Source organism: Biomphalaria glabrata, chromosome 3, assembly GCF_947242115.1.
Source record: "Biomphalaria glabrata chromosome 3, xgBioGlab47.1, whole genome shotgun sequence".
NCBI lineage: Eukaryota > Metazoa > Mollusca > Gastropoda > Planorbidae > Biomphalaria > Biomphalaria glabrata.
The window spans coordinates 29429567-29441685 of record NC_074713.1 but is presented as its reverse complement, the minus strand read 5'-3'; the positions used below and the strand labels follow the sequence as shown (position 1 = coordinate 29441685).

The window sequence follows — 12119 nt, the reverse complement described above, 5'->3', positions numbered from 1 at the left end:
TTGATTATTTTTCAAATGGCTTGAATAATAATGAGCAAATAGATGCTATTTTATTACATTTTTCAAAGGCATTTGACAAAGTTCACTATCATAGTTTGCTCAAAAAATTAAAATATTTTGGCATTGATGGTCCATTGCATCAGTGGATTAAAGATTTTCTGATAGGGTGAAAACAAACTGTAATAATGAATGGCTCAATAACAGTACTCAAGGGAACCTCAAGGAATAGTCTCTGGTCCACTACTATTTCTAATTTACATACATTTACCAAATTTGATTAGTTCAGGGACAAAGTCAGATTATTTTCAGACGGTTGCATAATATGTAGAACAATAACAACAACACAAGACACACATATTTTACAAAGGGTTTGACTTGCGGACAGTTTTATTGAATGTGCAAAAAAATAAGGAGGGGATACAGCCAAAGTATTATGTGAGCATTTGCAGGATTTAAGAAGAGAAAAGGACCCATGCAGTGTCGTAGCAAGGGAGGGGGGAGGAGGGGGATAATTCGAAAATCCTCGGAGGACCCCAAATTTGTGTTTTTTCATTAAATATTAAATATTACGTAAAAATGCCCGGGCACCCAAAGAGGTCAAGTCCCTCGGGCCCCCAAATGATGGAGAATTCCTAGCTAAGCCCCTGGGCCCAGGCCAAAAAAAAATATTCTAGAGAATATTTCGCAAAAGAACCGAAAAACAGAAGAATAGTCATTTAGTGTAAATAAGACGAGGCCCTATTTGTTACTGAGGAAATTTGGTGGTGGGGGTGAAGTGACACTAAAATTTACGGGCTGGTCCAATTCAACGTAATTGATACTAGAATTAGCTTGCAAAAGTAATTTATGGGGGAGTTTATAGCTTTATATTGTTTTGAGTGGTCCATGTCAACAACAACAACAACACAATATGTAGCCTGGGAACAAATCAACGGGCGATGCCGGTGGATAATGCTAGTATATATGTATATATATATATAAGTTGATATTTTAACAAAATATAGCAACAAATGTAATTGGACAATTTTATTCAGCGTGATTGGGCTTCGATTTGTGGATCCAAGTCTTTGAAGTCAGGGAGATGGTACAAGATCAAAAGAACATCACAAGCTAGAGCAGACGACAAAATGGCAGGCAGGATTTCTTTCAATCATTTCTTTCCCTTTCTTCTCGCAGCTTTCTTTCTTTTTTTTTTAACTCATAGGAAGATTTTTATCACACATACGGCGAAGTTCGCTTTTCATTAATTAAATGTGATCGGCTTAGGGGATGATGGGATGCCAGAGGATCATGGGATGCCAGAGAATGATGGGATTTTAAATAAATGTTGAAAAATGAAAACTCGAGTCTATATGTTTCTACCTTTAATTTGATAATGACAGTGTGTATGAAGTTTAAAAATGTCACTAGTGAAAAGACTAAGACTTATTCTATTAACAAAGTTAAACATTCGACTAATGAGAAGATAAACATTCAATCATTGACAGGGTTACACTGAACTACTGGTAGGGTTAAACACTGAACTACTAATAGGTTAAACAATGAGCTATTGGTGGGGTTAAACACTGAACTACTGGTTGAGTTAAACATTGAACTACTGGTAGAGTTAAACACTGAACTACTAGTAGGGTTAAACACTGAACTACTGGTAGGGTTAAACAATGAGCTATTGGTAGGGTTAAACACTGAACCACTGGTAGGGTTAAACACTGAACTACTGGTAGGGTTAAACACTGAATTACTGGTAGGGTTAAACAATGAGCTATTGGTAGGGTTAAACACTGAACTACTGGTAGGGTTAAACACTGAACTACTGGTAGATTAAACACTGAACTACTGGTAGATTAAACAATGAGCTATTGGTAGAGTTAAACACTGAACTACTGGTAGGGTTAAACAATGAGCTATTGGTAGGGTTAAACACTGAACTACTGGTAGGGTTAAACAATGAAATACTGGTGGGGTTAAACAATGAGCTATTGGTGGGGTTAAACACTGAACTACTGGTAGGGTTAAACAATGAGCTATTGGTAGGGTTAAACACTGAACTACTGGTAGGGTTACACACTGAACTACTGGTAGGGTTAAACACTGAACTACTGGTAGGGTTAAACACTGAACTACTAGTAGGTTAAACAATGAGCTATTGGTGGGGTTAAACACTGAACTACGGGTAGGGTTAAACACTGAACTATTGGTAGGGTTAAACACTGAACTACTAATAGGTTAAACAATGAGCTATTGGTGGGGTTAAACACTGAACTACTGGTAGGGTTAAACACTGAACTACTGGTAGGGTTAAACAATGATTTAATGATAAGGCTAACATTGAACGATTGAAATGATTAAACATTGAACTTATGAAAGGGTTAAATATTGAACTATTGATTGCGTTAAACATTTGACAGGATTAGCCATTGAACTATTGGCGTGGTTAAACTTGAGCTTTGAAAAGATGAAACATTGAACTATTGACATGTTTAAACTTAGAAATATTGATCAGGTTAAACATTGAACTATCCCCATATGAAATCATTAAAATCATTTAGATGTTTAGTCTGAACGTCTAGTAGCAGACTGAGTGATATTCAAATGTGAGCTCTTCATCCTGATGTGTTTCTCTCCAAGATCCTCATCCAAGTTTTGAGGATGTCTCCAGAGACACAGAAACCAATAACGTCAAGTGATCAGACAGTCAAAGTTCATCAAATCATCAGTCAACATCAGACTCAAGATTCCAATGAACTGGCCATGTTTCTGTTTGGAGTTATTGGGAGATTACATTAGAGTAGCATTAGCTTATCATTAGACTATCATTAGCCTATCATTAGAGCCATACACAAATCAAGATAATAAAGGAAAAGAGTGCTACAAAAAACTCGTTGACGATGCCTATGACTCAGTTATAATTATGTTTATGCAATATATTGGGACAAACATGAACAACCTAGTGCTTGAAACTAAAGAGTCTTAGATGTATGGACATAGAATATGCATTAATAGGCTTTATGCTTTATATATATATATATATCGGTAGATACTAGATATAGATAGATAGATAGATAGATAGATAGATAGATAGATTAGATATATTAGATTGATAGATAGAAAGATAGAAAGATAGAAAGATAGATAGATAGACTCACTGACTGACCGACTGACTGAGTGACTGACAGATAGATAGATAGATAGATAGATAGATAGATAGATAGATAGATAGATAGATAGATAGATAGATAGATAGATAGATTAGATATATTAGATTGATAGATAGAAAGATAGAAAGATAGAAAGATAGATAGATAGACTCACTGACTGACCGACTGACTGAGTGACTGACAGATAGATAGATAGATAGATAGATAGATAGATAGATAGATAGATAGATAGATAGATAGATAGATAGATAGATAAATATACCTTAGTTAACAATAAGGAATTTGGCGCGAAAAGTTAAGAATCGTTTGTTTTGTTTAATTTGGTTCAGGCATTCAATACATATAGCGACCCTAACGTCATCATCAAAACAAAGACTTTGTTTATTTCTAGCATTAAGAAACCAGTGCATGTGTTAGCGTCTTTACATAGGGTTCAAAAAGAGCCATCTTGTCCTTGTTCATTCTTCCACGCAAGCAAAACACGATACAGGTAGACAGGAGAAGGTCTATAATTATGAAGGAGTTTTTTTTTCATTTCATAGGTAAGTGTTTATGTATCAAAAAAGGGCTTTATTTTGGAAAACAAAAGTTGCCGATGCATTCATTTGAAACTTGATGCAGGCAATTAGAATTTCATCAGCGCTAATAGCTATTAAGATCTGAACGTGACAGACAGACGGGAATACATATAACACAAAAGCCATTCGGAAATCTGCTCCAAAGATGCAATAATTTTGGTCAAAGCCATTTGAAAGCCATTTGAAAGCCATTTGAAAGCCCAACAAAAATGCGATGAAACAATTCTGGAAACAAATCCAAGGAGAATTCTCAGTGCCCGACACCTCACCGACACACACACACACACATATCACCAAAATGGTGTCCACGTTTTTGTCAAAGTTAAATTCACTGGGATGTTGGTTTTTGACCATGAAGACATGAATATAAATGTTTATAGTTTAAATCTATAAAAGCGCTACAAAATTGCTCTGTAAAGTTCTCGCTGATAGAAGGGGAAAAGTTGAGAACTCCCGATACAAAACACAGGTAATTAGCCTTAGCCTATGACACACACACATATACCCAATGAAACATATGCACGCATTGAATGAAAACAAATGAGGCTATGACGCATTGAAATGTATATGTTTATTTGAAATGGACAAAAAACTGGTTTTGTTTTCATGGTGGGGGGGGGGGCGCTTAGAAAGTTGACCAGCGTTTCCCCATCTCTCTCTCTCTCTCTTGCCCTACATCAGTGAAGAAGAATCACATGTCCGAGATTGGGCCAGCAGCCCCTGGGACAGAAGTCGACAAGTTGCTGACACAATAAGAAACATTGCGACAGAACGGTCTTAAGAGAGACACTCTATGTAGACAGCGTCTCCAATAGCATTGACAAGAAAGTAACACACAAAGATAGAGAGAAAGAATGAAAATAAAGAGAGAGAGAGAAAGAGAGAGAGAGAGAGAGAGAAAGAGAAGTGTTTGAGAAAATAAAAAAAGGACTGTATGTGTTATACATTTGAACGAATCTCGATCCTTGTAAAGATGTATATAAAAAAAACTCAATTTGTTTATCTATATATTTAATTCTTTTCGTCGCTCAAGAGTTTGGACGAGAAGAAGAAGTAAAGGAAAGATCACTGTCTTATTTCTGCGGATAGTCACCCCACGAAAAAACAAGAGGGGGGGGGGGAGAACAAGTATTCACCGGTCACTACGGATGGCTGCCTGGTCGTGCAGTTTGCACGCTGGACTGTCGTTTGGATTTATCAAGCCCTGCCCGCTCCCATCCCCCTTCGTCCTTCAACTCTGAAGGAACATCCGTTTGTATGTAAAACATTTTACAAACAAACATTTTACAAACATTAAATAGCAGCGCCGGACTTAAACATTGTGACCAAGAAGTAATGGAAAGAGAACAAGTAATCTACTATATATATTTCCCCGTCACTAAATAGCAAGGCCGTACTTAACCATTGTGGGGCCCTTTGCGAAACGAATTTCGCGGGGCCAAGTTTGGGTAGGATAGCGGATAATAAGTGAAATTTAAAGAGTTTGTATTAGAAAATAAATTTGTCTTTACATTTTATTCATTCTTTACTACGTACAGAATTACTTTACGAGCCTTGCGTGTAGCAAAGTTATACAGTATATCATAATAATTCTGTTTCCTACATAGATCACGCTCAATAGCAAGAATTACAAAATGTTTCAATCTATCTTTGAGAATTGTTAACCTCAACTAATTCTTTATTAGTTTGAGGCGCGAGAAGCTTCTTTCACCAGATTACACAATTACGGCTAATGCATAATGCCGGGCGTAGGATTGTTTTTTTTCCATATTGAATGACACCCCAAAATGATAATTTTTGTCTATATATTTCCGTATATTTTAAGGACTTTTTAGTATATTTTGCAATTTCGGGAGATTTCCAGGAGCTCCTGGTAAATCGACAGGAAGGCGCGGGAAATATGTTTTAAGTTATAAAATGGTTTAATTTAATAATTTATACACCTTGAATTAGAGCGGGTCCTATTAAAGTGCGAGACCCACTGCGGTCGCATAGGTTGCAGTGGCCTAAGGCCGGCCCTGCAAAATAGCGGCGTAAGCTACGCCGCCGGTCGACTAGTATATGAATATTTCTATTCGTAATGTCACTAACTGGCTTGCTGTAACGTACAACAAATGGTAAGGGAGAGAAATTTGTGATTTTCTTTTGGTTTCTCTCCCTTCCTCATGCATTCCTTACTGATCACTTGCTTGGGTAGATGTGGTATCAGTCTCAAACTTATTGGAAACCTCTGACCGTATGTCTCAGTCCATTTTGTTCTCAACAAGTTTGCTGAGGATTTGTGTGTCCGAGCCTTCATGTAATACACAGCAGATCTAGTTCATAGTTCATGGTCTCTGTTCTCGTACAGTCAACAGTACAGGGAAGTGCTCGGGCTGTAGTGTTATTGAAACTTCTAGAAGTACTTTAGCTAAGGGAGGCAATTATGGCATTTAAGTGGAGGTAAGGAGTTTCGATCTATAGTGTTGTCAGCTGAATCAAGCTGATATAAAATACAACTAGAAAGATTTTCATCACATTTAGAACTGAATCTATTAAAACATGACCAATTGGAAAGATAGTTTAGAGAACCAAGAAGAGGAAGCAGGAATAAAATGTGTGTTTGGGGGGGGGGGAGGAAGAGATCATCTGACTCTTACCTTATCAGAAGCAAAACAATTTCACAATCACACGATCCTTCCAGTATTATTTGAGACCCACCGTGATACACGTTTCTTGAAGAAACACTTTTTTTCTTATTTTGTTTAGGAGAGGTCGAGATTTCTCTTAGGAAATAGGCCAGTCAACATTCACGGCGCCATCTCAATGTCTCGGAATGTTGGGAGGTTCAATAGCACAGCTCCGAGCAACTTGAGATGTAGATCAGCCAGAACGTCAAAGTCGTGCACTCACAGAGAGAAACACTAATGTTCTTGTTAGTTGTATACAACTTTAGAATGATCACTTTATCTGTTGTGCTTCAAACTACAAAGGGATAAAGGGAGTCAAAATGAAGTGTAGAATTATAGAATTAGCTCACTTTACCTTGTTACAGAAGGTAGTTATCTTACGTTCATAGGTTTTATTAAATGTTCATCATATTTAGAGTTCTAGACTTCTGTCTGTAATATATATGTGATCGAGAATATGGCTTTGTAATGCTCTGTTCTAATTTAGTGTATTTATATTATATTACTAGTCTAATGACTGTCGACGCCAACAAAACCAAACACATTTTGAGCTATTATTAGTTTATAGTTCTTATGTTACGAGATGCACAACAAGGCGTTCAATGACTATTACTCATAGATCCATATATTGTATAAAATATATAGGTCTGGTAGTACTATTCACGTGTCCCCAGTCGAAGGGCGGACATTTTAGAAGACTAAAACACAACAAGTCTGAGATGTATGAGACACGTGACAAGATTTGGGAAGTGAAAGACATTCCTTGGATCTCTAGAACTCAAGGACGTGTCCAGAAAGAGAAACTGTTTGAACAATGGGAAACTAGAGAAAGTATTAGTCTTGCAGTTGATCGAGTTGTACAGAATTGCCTAATTCCGAGGAACGTCTGTGTTCCAATTACATTTTGTGTTCCAATTACATTGTGTGTTCCAATTAGATTTTGTGATTTAAACAATTAATGTTCAAATTATTGTTATACGTCTTGTGTTTCTGTGTATTCTTTGATGGGGAATTAGTCTTGTAGTCTACTTGGAAAAGTTCCGCACTTTCAATAATGTAAAATACATTACATACATTACATTATAAGCCATTGATCTTTAGCAGTCTTCCTAGAAAAAACAACAACAACAACAACACTGTTATTTTAGTCTTTGTAAGAGTTTGTCTACGTCTTAGAACTCAGACAAAAAGTTTCATCTCGAAAGGAGTTTTGTGTGGAGGATTAGGACTCATGGGAGACAAATAGCTTCATTATCAGCAAGACAAATCTAATGGTAACAATGGTGTTAATGATTAGAACTAATGAACATCTTTGTAATGCATAATCTCAATTAGTATTATAACATTTTTTATCGACTAGCATTGTTAAATTCTAAATGTTTAGAAATGGATGGCTGCCTGGTCGTGCGGTTTGCGCGCTGGACTGTCGTTCAGATTTATCTATGGTCGAGGGTTCAAACCCTGCCCGCTCCCATCCCCCGTGGTCCTGCGGGAGGTTTGGACTTGGAAGTAATTATCTTCGACTCTGAAGGAACATCCGAAACATGTACAACATTTTACAAAAAACATTTAGTCCATAAAAAGGTCACTGAGATAATGAAGTCAAAATATTTGACAGTGACACTTTTTACATTACATTGTTGTATCCACCAACTTAAGCTATAGTAAATACAATGTACATACCCTCCTAACCTAATTTCTAACGACATAAGTTCAGATGAAGCTGTTCCAAAGAAAACAAGGATTCCTTATTTAGTTGGTACTGTTCCAAAGAAAACAAGGATTTCTTATTTAGATGGTGCTGTTCCAAAGAAAACAAGGATTTCTTATTTAGATGGTGCTGTTTTAAAGAAAACAAGGATTTCTTATTTAGATGGTGCTGTTCCAAAGAAAACAAGGATTTCTTATTTAGATGGTGCTGTTCCAAAGAAAACAAGGATTTCTTATTTAGATGGTGCTGTTCCAAAGAAAACAAGGATTTCTTATTTAGATGGTGCTGTTCCAAAGAAAACAAGGATTTCTTATTTAGATGGTGCTGTTCCAAAGAAAACAAGGATTTCTTATTTAGATGGTGCTGTTCCAAAGAAAACAAGGATTTCTTATTTAGATGGTACTGTTTTAAAGAAAACAAGGATTTCTTATTTAGATGGTACTGTTTTAAAGAAAACAAGGATTTCTTATTTAGATGGTGCTGTTCCAAAGAAAACAAGGATTTCTTATTTAGATGGTGCTGTTTTAAAGAAAACAAGGATTTCTTATTTAGATGGTGCTGTTCCAAAGAAAACAAGGATTTCTTATTTAGATGGTGCTGTTCCAAAGAAAACAAGTATTTCTTATTTAGATGGTGCTGTTCCAAAGAAAACAAGGATTCCTTATTTAGATGGTGCTGTTCCAAAGAAAACAAGGATTTCTTATTTAGATGAAGCTGTTCCAAAGAAAACAAGGATTCCTTATTTAGATGGTGCTGTTCCAAAGAAAACAAGGATTAGCATTTTATGTATTCTATGAAGGTTAACGTGAATTGTGTACATACTGTTCTAGTTCTTACAGGTCTAGTGTAACTTTTTATGGCTACATTTCTATTGCAAAGATGTAGACTCTACTAACATTATTGATGACATGTTTTTGTAAGGACCTACTGTCTGCCCTTAGTCACCAGTTGGAAGGACCCTTGGTGACTTTCTGTCTTACTGGATCAATTAGAGCTGTTTATAGGATTTGTGACAGTGTTCTTGGGATTGAGTTTTATTCAGTCGAAGACCTAGGATCTATATAAAGTTAATTCATAGTTTGCAGCTAGTTGCTTTACAATATACATTTCTTCATTGAGTTAATGTGTGACGTGTCAACATTTCTATTACCTCAATCGTCACACAATAAAATCAAAAATCAATAAATGTTAAACTGATAACGAAAGTAAAAACATTTCATTAATTGCCACTCCCCAATCTAGAGCAAACATTTATAGAACTATTTGAGATCAAGCTATAGACTACAAGTTTATAATTAAATTCAAATGGCCAGTACAAGGACATTTAATTTATGCCAGGTAGCTTGTGAAGCTGGTTTACAAGGAAATATAAATTTGATATTAAAATGTAAACTTATCAACCGGGAAATATTTAATTATAAAGTTTATATTTTTCATTCGTTGCGTGTTCCTATAAAGTTTTTATTTTTCATTCGTTGCGTGTTCCTATAAAGTTTTTATTTTTCATTCATTGCGTGTTCCTATAAAGTTTTTATTTTTCATAGTTGCGTGTTCCTATAAAGTTTATATTTTTCATTCGTTGCGTGTTCCTATAAAGTTTTTATTTTTCATTCGTTGCGTGTTCCTATAAAGTTTTTATTTTTCATAGTTGCGTGTTCCTATAAAGTTTATATTTTTCATTCGTTGCGTGTTCCTATAAAGTTTTTATTTTTCATTCGTTGCGTGTTCCTATAAAGTTTTTATTTTTCATTCGTTGCGTGTTCCTATAAAGTTTTTATTTTTCATTCATTGCGTGTTCCTATAAAGTTTTTATTTTTCATTCGTTGCGTGTTCCTATAAAGTTTTTATTTTTCATTCGTTGCGTGTTCCTATAAAGTTTTTATTTTTCATTCATTGCGTGTTCCTATAAAGTTTTTATTTTTCATTCATTGCGTGTTCCTATAAAGTTTTTATTTTTCATTCGTTGCGTGTTCCTATAAAGTTTTTATTTTTCATTCATTGCGTGTTCCTATAAAGTTTTTATTTTTCATTCGTTGCGTGTTCCTATAAAGTTTTTATTTTTCATTCGTTGCGTGTTCCTATAAAGTTTTTATTTTTCATTCATTGCGTGTTCCTATAAAGTTTTTATTTTTCATTCGTTGCGTGTTCCTATAAAGTTTTTATTTTTCATTCATTGCGTGTTCCTATAAAGTTTTTATTTTTCATTCATTGCGTGTTCCTATAAAGTTTTTATTTTTCATTCATTGCGTGTTCCTATAAAGTTTTTATTTTTCATTCGTTGCGTGTTCCTATAAAGTTTTTATTTTTCATTCATTGCGTGTTCCTATAAAGTTTTTATTTTTCATTCGTTGCGTGTTCCTATAAAGTTTTTATTTTTCATTCGTTGCGTGTTCCTATAAAGTTTTTATTTTTCATTCGTTGCGTGTTCCTATAAAGTTTTTTTGTATTCCTCACTGTTTAAATTTACAAAAGAACTTATTTTTAGTTTCCATGTGACCAAAAACAAAACAAAGTAACTATCAGCCTTTAGCAGCGACTATTTTGTTGGTCAAAGATTTCCTTGGTTTGGTCACGAAACAAAGATGACTGCAGTGTTTGGTCACGAAACAAAGATGACTGCAGTGTTTGGTCACAGAGATGACTGCAGTGTTTGGTCACGAAACAGAGATGACTGCAGTGTTTGGTCACAGAGATGACTGCAGTGTTTGGTCACAGAGATGACTGCAGTGTTTGGTCACAGAGATGACTGCAGTGTTTGGTCACGAAACAAAGATGACTGCAGTGTTTGGTCACGAAACAGAGATGACTGCAGTGTTTGGTCACGAAACAGAGATGACTGCAGTGTTTGGTCACGAAACAGAGATGACTGCAGTGTTTGGTCACAGAGATGACTGCAGTGTTTGGTCACAGAGATGACTGCAGTGTTTGGTCACAGAGATGACTGCAGTGTTTGGTCACAGAGATGACTGCAGTGTTTGGTCACAGAGATGACTGCAGTGTTTGGTCACAGAGATGACTGCAGTGTTTGGTCACAGAGATGACTGCAGTGTTTATCTTAATGCTGAACCAGTAGTCGAGAACTGACAATGATTTCTACAAAGCAATTTTCTGGATCCTAACACAAGTCAGACAAAACAACAAACAAAGGTTGACATCCTAAACTTCAATAGCAGTTGAAAGTGTTGTTACAACCTCAGACTGTAATCTCTGGGTGAAATAAGTTTGTCATCAAAAATGTCCAAAAATAACTTGATCAAGACTCAAGAGACAATCATGTTTTAAACAATGAAACAGTATCAACAGATTGGTCAAGTCAGCTTTCATGTGTGATAAATGTTTAATCTAGAACAGTCTTGAAAATCTGTATTTGAGATATTCTTTTTAGCTTGACATTAAATCCCTAATCTAAATTTGATTTCACATTTATAAACTTCCTTTTCCTTGGATGGAATCTTTGGCTACATTGCAATGTCAATGGAAGTACAGCTGTTGTTGTCTACAATTATTGGAGAAGTCTTTAAACTGTTACTTTCACTGCGTGAACAATTTCAACAGAAAATGTCAATCTGCTGGAAGGTATGGTCTTGATCTGAACTGGCCCTACGTCATTATGTGCCAATCTAATTAAAGAAAGAAGAGCAGCTGTGACACTTGAGGAAAGCGGGAAGTTTCACTTCATTAACGCCTATAACAAATGCCAGACACTTTGTGTAACAAGGCTGCACAGAACAGACAGTAAGTAAAAATGTTACAACAAAAGTTCTAAAAATGTTTCTTTGTCTCAAAATTCTAAAAATGTTTCTTTGTCTCGAAAGTTTTAAAAAATGTTTCTTTGTCTCGAAAGTTTTAAAAAATGTTTCTTTGTCTAAAGTCTAAAGCCAAGTTAAAGACAAGACACTTGCTTCAAAAAGAAATACACAACATTGAACAAATATTCAAACAAAACAAAAAAGGAAAAAAAATTCAAATGTTCACCTTCGTGTCTCTTTTTTCTTTTCTTTTC

The 12119-nt window shown here is 35.4% G+C and overlaps 1 protein-coding gene across 2 annotated transcripts in view; it reads right to left on the bottom strand.

The window, feature by feature from the left end:
• The window catches only part of LOC106053245 (transmembrane protein 151 homolog), a 165348-nt gene that overhangs the window by 136064 nt on the left and 17165 nt on the right, over nucleotides 1–12119 (bottom strand). Inside the window, exon 1 of one of the 2 annotated variants that reach the window (XM_056024410.1) lies at nucleotides 6376–6514. The exons of the other annotated variant lie outside the window; for it this stretch is intronic. The gene's annotated coding sequence lies outside the window, so the exon portion shown is untranslated. Of the gene's footprint in view, nucleotides 1–6375; nucleotides 6515–12119 lie in introns of those variants that run through there. 2 annotated transcript variants of the gene reach the window in all.